Raw genomic sequence first — 6,446 nt, forward strand, 5'->3', positions numbered from 1 at the left:
GGCTGTGAGGTATTGCAAAAATAGCGTGAACTCTCATCCTACAAACACCAGCAGTACTAGTACTACTGACAAAGCTAGTCTAGAATAAAACGGCATCTGTGTTCTAGACAGCTGTTGAGTTGTGTAGTCTGCTGAGGCAACCGACCGTAGGCAGTAGCAAATCCTTGTAGAAAATACATTGCTTCTGGTCTGGTCCTAGCTTCAGCTTAGGATGAATTATGAAGGCTGGAACAATGCACTTTTTCTATTGTATGCGGATGACAGTTGGCTTCCATGGGGCTTGCAGAAGTTCAGAAATTGACCGAGGAACAAAACGCAGGTTAGCAGCGTGTATTGTAGGATCCCACAATACAATGCAGACTCTCACAATGGCAATGCTGAAAATGCAGTATAGATGGCATTACCACCATTATTTCAGTAAAGCTGAGATCAACAATCAAAATTATGGTATATTTGATTATATACACTTGTTCTTGCGAAAGTAGCTTCAGCATACCACTAAATAGTAAAGTCCTGGCTACAAATGCTACCGAATGGCTCTATTACAAATTGTGGGCATGAAAAAGCTCGCGTCTCTACAGTAACACATTATGGTGAACTCATCACTTCGCACATCATAATCATGACTATGCTCCTCAAAGTAAGGACATATGGTTGTTGACGAGGAATAAAGTGTGAATTTGGTTTCGTAATGGCGTAGCTGTTTCATGTTTGATGTTCTAAATGACACGGTGTCCATTTCACCATTTTGTCAATGAGGCGAGACATAACATCAGCATTATTAAACAATTTGTGAAAATAAGCACAGACTAATTACCGCGTAGATTATTCAAGTACTTTTGCAGCACCTAGGTTAGTTCAGGAAAACGAGATGGTGCAATTTCAAGAGGCAGGCACAGTATACATCGGTGCTTTTAGGTGGTCCACAAGCCTCATTGTGCAGAATAGACGTAGATTTTTTTATCAGCTGGTCTTTTCAAGGTGCAGATCCTTCAGGAGAATGCCAACAATTTTATATACATAGCGCGTTCGCGCGCTAAGTTCAGTCCAGCCAACCAACTGAAACGAAAAGATATAGCACAACTATAATAACGGTGGCCGTTGCGTGAACTTCAAAGCATTGTTTATGAAACGTGCATGAATTGCTGTCGCATAGCACATTGTAGAAGGTAAGGCGAAAGAAGATTAATGCAGGTTATAAACTACTGACAAGGGAATTTTCAGGATTAAAACATTCAGTAGCGTATATGGGAAGTGAGGAAGCACTGGAAACGCAGGAAGTAGGGCTGGTTCATTGACCGTATGGGCTGAAGTGTGAAAACCTGACCATCAACCATGGCTTCTAAAACGAGGAGTAGAAAACAAGAATGCTTGTTTTCTTCAGCCTGCCTTCCACCATATGCATTCTCTACTAACAGATTTCTTAGTCGATGGTAGAAATATAATTGGACACAGGCGCCGGATGGCACATTTTGCCTTTCTGTTTAAAAAAGCTGAACCGATAACAAATTATCGTGCCAAATCTGCCACAAAATCCAACTTGAAAAAGAAAGAAAAAAAATGTTTCACGTAGATTTATGGAGCCTTGAATAATATGCGTCAGGTGATCATGCCAGCAGCATGATCGATTTAACTGGAGCCAGCATGCTTGGACACATAGGAAATTTTTATGGACAGCACGGCGACAACTTCACGAAAACCACAGCATAATAGGCTTCCATGCAAAAGAGGCTCACTCACCCCAATTTTTTGTCCTGTTGTTGCTTTCAGAGATTTTTCAGGAAGCTTTCAGAAAGCTTTCAACCGCACTCGATCTTGAAGGTAAACAAAGCTGCACATCGGCCACTCAATCCGTTGTCTCGAAGTCAATTCGAAGTCAATCCAGCTAGATCACAATACACACACGGACACTATCACCCTTCATAACCACGACTAAGAAGAGCAATATGAAATACAAATAACCACATGGAAACAAATAGTCGAACACAAATGCGGGCTCACATTTTGTTGTTTCGCTGCCATGCGCCATGCTCTCAGCTGTAGAGATGCGATGGTTGCTAGACCTCAAACACAGCTTCCGCTTGATCTATCAGTCGAACGCCCACAGTGGTAGGTTTACCGAGCTAAAGTTGTATGTTTCGCCATGTTCTTGTTTGATAAGGAAGCCAAATTACCAGAAACACATATCTACCTTAAAGAATGCGCCTTTTGCTAAGCCTCTTTAAAAAGAATCTCGCTATCAGTCGTTTTTCTCAGACGGTGTACTTCATTCTAATCGAGGGCGCAATTTCAAGGCGCTCCTCGGCGGAGGAAACGCGAAGTAGTGTTCATGAAACGCAACTGCGCAATGAGTGAGGGAAGGCCCGTCGCGTCGACCTGGCTGAGTCGAGGAGAAGCGGCGAGTGAAGCTGTGTTTAAGAATACGGAGGTTATTATTCTTTTTGTGCTTCGTTATGTTACTTTTATCCGCATGAACGAGCAACGGAGGGGAGCATGGCGGCCTTGAAGACATTTACAGGTGCTGCCCATTTGCAACGTTGAATTTCATTTTGCATTGTTTTTTTTTATCATGCGCAGCAATGAGTGATGATGACAGCGAGACAGCAGCGTTCGAGCTGCGAGGTGCGTTCGAAACAATGGCGAAGTTCGAAAATAAAATGGTTCGTTAAGAAATGCGGCCTGTGGGCACATGCCATTCGGAGCAGAGAGCTTTAGGTTGGTTTATTCAAGAAGGTCACACGCATCGGCTTCTGAAAAAGTATGGTGCGCCAGTTTTGCAAAAGAAATGCGGATATTTCGAAGGCCGCACGCATGGAATATTTGCAGTATGGCGAAAATGCATGCTCTTTCAACCTCTGTAGCATGCTATGTGCGCTCCAGTGCTGTTATCTGTCTTGCATTGGACTGAAGATATGTGCTTTCACGTTTTAATTGTGTATGGGATCCTAACCGCAGAAAGTTCATTGTTTCTTAGCAATTATAGCAGTGCTTCCTTGACCTTAGATCATCAAAATATCCATTACATGAAGCAACGTAGCCTCTCGATTCAAAAGCTTTGAAGGTTTCAGTATTGCTTACACGAAGCAACGTAGCATCTACATCCAATAGCTTTGATGCCTGCAGTATTGGTCACCTTCTGCCTATCATTCTACTTACTGTCGGAATCTGCGCTATTCCTTCCTCAAAATACATTCTACAACCAAAGGACATTATGCATATTCAACGGCTAATTTCAGGTATCAGAAGATGATTGCAAGACTTCGGCAACAGCAGGTGAAGATCCCCAATAAGGTCGAAGTGCTTAACTGACTGAGATGCCAATATCTTGACGCTGTTTAATGAGGGACTCACTGGATTACACATTCGAAATGAGGATGTTGGACGTGCCCAATTGCTTTTGTAGCCATCCTATTTCGGCCCGCAACCATTCACACACTTTTACGGCTTTAATTCACCTTCTTTCATAAAAATACAAGAAAAAGCGGTATACTTATTCCTCTTAAAGCAATTCCATTTTGAGTAAGTTAACTGCAGGCTTTACTGTGCATTTTTTTTCGTTCTCTGGATAGTTGCAACACGTCTTGTGTCTGTTGGTACGCTTATGTAAAACTTATGGCCATCACGCCATCAATTCCTGACTATTCTCTATTGGTAGCATTTCGCAGTTTCTTCCCGTTTTCATGTGTCTGACACTTGTCTCACAATTCTGCTAAAATAAATTGTCTGTTATTTTTGTGTTCTTGGCTGTCCAGCCAGCTGATTCATGTTGACGGAACATGGCACATTTGCTTATGATACTTCCTTTGGTGCGAGTTATTAGAAGTACACTATCACAAACGATAAAGTTCTACTTCCTGAATAATAGTTAACATGATTGCTACACTAAGCTACAGCTTGAAGCTTAGCGAATATGAATTTAAATGAAACTAACGTAAAGTGAAACTCCTTTGTGTGGTCGTCTTCGCAACATATAAAGAGCGGTTCAAGCACTTGCATGAAAACGCTCAATTTATGCAATGTTACAGATCACAAGAAAGAAATAATAAAAGAAACAGAAACAAAATCATGGCCTCCGAGGTTCGGTGGCGCGAGGTGACCATATAGGATGCTGGTGTGTTGCGCCGATTCCGCTAGTTGCGCTGAGAGCCAATAGTGAGCTGCAGGGGCCTACGGAAGTGTCACCTCTTTACGTTTACTATATTGCTCAATTGCTTTACCTTCAAAAAAAAAACATTGCTGATTTTTCCGGGGAAGCAGTAGTGGCCGTAGTAGTAGCCGGCCTGCTTTTCTGGAGCAATATCGTCGCTCTTGGCAGGGTTTTCGCATGCTGCGGTCCGAGACTTTTCAGGATCATTTTTGTGTGGTCCCCTCGGAGTGAAATAAACGCACATCGCCATAGCAACCGCGGTTGAATGCGACTGCTTCAAGCGTCGCAGGCGACGCCTTGATGTCACGCCGTGAAGGTTATTGGCTTTGTGTTTCGCCCACGTTATGTTAGGTTAGCTTAGGTTTAGGTTAGGCTAAGTTACGCTAGATTAGCCTAAACATGTGAAGGTGGCGCCAGCACTTTAATCAACAAGCACTCTACTTAACTCGTAATTCTGGGGATCGCTCAGATTATTTGCCTTCGTGGCCACAAGATATTGTTCGCGAGGCGTAGTGGAATGAGCAACAGTCTCTAGGCTGCCAAATTCTAAGCCAGCCTCATACACCACGCCCACGTTATAAGTTCGCGCGTAGTGAAACATCATTTTTATGGCATGCCACGAGTAGCACATGACCGGGGTAGCTGGAGAAGTACGGGAGAGGCCTTTGCCCTGCGGTGGGCGTATAACCAGACTGATGATGATGATGCTAATATTTGTTTTAGGCTGGAACAGTCTAGCTTGATGAAAAGAGTATGAAAGTAATTATTACTTTACTATTTCGGTGTTTACTCAGATACCATGTCATTGCGTTTTGTACAAACGTGGACTTTTTACAAGAAAGTTGAAAGATTACTAAAATGTCATTGGCCAACGTCAACGAATGGCACTAAAATCACATTGTGGAATTTTCGAAACTTCTTTGAGGAAGTTCTTCACAAGTGTTGATAATTCGCCCATCGCATTTCGTAGAAACCGAATTGGTGCTTTTTCAGTTTAAAAGATCATTGGTGTTTTGCTGAAAACATGTTGTCTTTCTATTTGAAAGCAGGTTGAATCATTGTTGAAGGTTTATTGAGTTTCAAAGGTTGCTTTTTGAAATTTGTTGCTTGTCAGTGTTGAAATCACAGTGAAGCAGCGCGATAGATGTCTTTAGTGCCAACATTGAAAGCCCATTGAAATGGTGTTGAAACATGTTGCATGTCAATATTGAAAGCCTATTGCAGTATTGTCGGACCTGTGATGAACGGCAACACTCAAATTATGTTGCAAGCTTTTTTGCCCCGAATGTGTATTTAGCAGTGTACTTCACTTTTATGAATATATTGCTGAACTACTTTAAGTCGTGTAGAATTTGATGTGACATTGATATGTTTGCTATGAAAGGACACGGGCATATTTATATATAGGTGCTTCTGTATTCCAGGGGCCCTATAATGTAAAACTATTCCAATATGTTTTTGTTCCAATCTCCTGACGTCAAATTTGCGTAACCACCGACGCAAGCACTGGGCGGTCACTTAGAGGTTTGTCTGAACAGACCAATCAAACGCTCGCTTCGTTCATAGGAGGTAACTTTTGTTTGCTTGAAAAACGAATAACATTGCCTACACTGAGCGGCTTGTCGTATCTAATTGGCTGACAAGAGGCGAGGAGAAGGCTCAAGTGGAGAGCGATTCACTGGGGCAGAGCCAGCGCACTGAAAATCGATAACCGGATGAAGAGGGTGGTGCCAGCGTCTGCGATTGGTCGGCTTTCCCTTACTTAGTTTGTGGTGGCTGGTCGAAAATCGCGGCGGCATGCAACGGAAGCTTAAGAATGACGCTAAAACTGACCCTCAGCAAAGAAGAGTTGGCAGAATGAGGTGGTAAACGTGCCGAAAGGGCTCGAAAACGTTACACGGCCACGCAAGAAGGTTTATTATACGCAAATACATCCGTGCTCTCCGGAAGGTGCGAGTAGCCAGCGTCTCAGCGATTGGCGGCAGCCATCTTTTATTCCTTTCGGAACGGGACAGCCTGCGGCTATTCCGAAGAAAATTCAGTTTTGTTCGGCATAATAATGCATCTTTATCGCGTACACGTCACTTTGACGCGATGAGTTTGGTTTTGTGACGTCGCGTTACAGGCAGGTGAAGTGGGTGTAACCCGAAAACTTTTTACCAATAGCCGAGGGCTAATGGCGAGAAGGGGTCGAATCAGAAATAACTGTTTTTCTTTTTTCTGTCAAATCATGCATAATCAGTGTGTACCCATCATATCAGACGGGGAGGTATCGCGGGTTTCGTGACGTCGCGTGACA

General features: G+C 43.0%; 1 long non-coding RNA gene across 1 annotated transcript; it reads right to left on the bottom strand.

The window, feature by feature from the left end:
* Positions 1–431: 431 nt before the first annotated feature.
* Positions 432–2,019, bottom strand: LOC135898046 (uncharacterized). The gene is made up of 2 exons (XR_010563246.1): positions 1,741–2,019; positions 432–1,059 (listed from the first exon to the last, which is right to left on the bottom strand). It is a non-coding gene; the product is annotated as an uncharacterized lncRNA (long non-coding RNA).
* Between the last annotated feature and the right edge of the window lie 4,427 nt (positions 2,020–6,446).

The sequence above is a fragment of the Dermacentor albipictus genome, chromosome 10 (genome assembly GCF_038994185.2).
Source record: "Dermacentor albipictus isolate Rhodes 1998 colony chromosome 10, USDA_Dalb.pri_finalv2, whole genome shotgun sequence".
NCBI classification, from domain to species: domain Eukaryota; kingdom Metazoa; phylum Arthropoda; class Arachnida; order Ixodida; family Ixodidae; genus Dermacentor; species Dermacentor albipictus.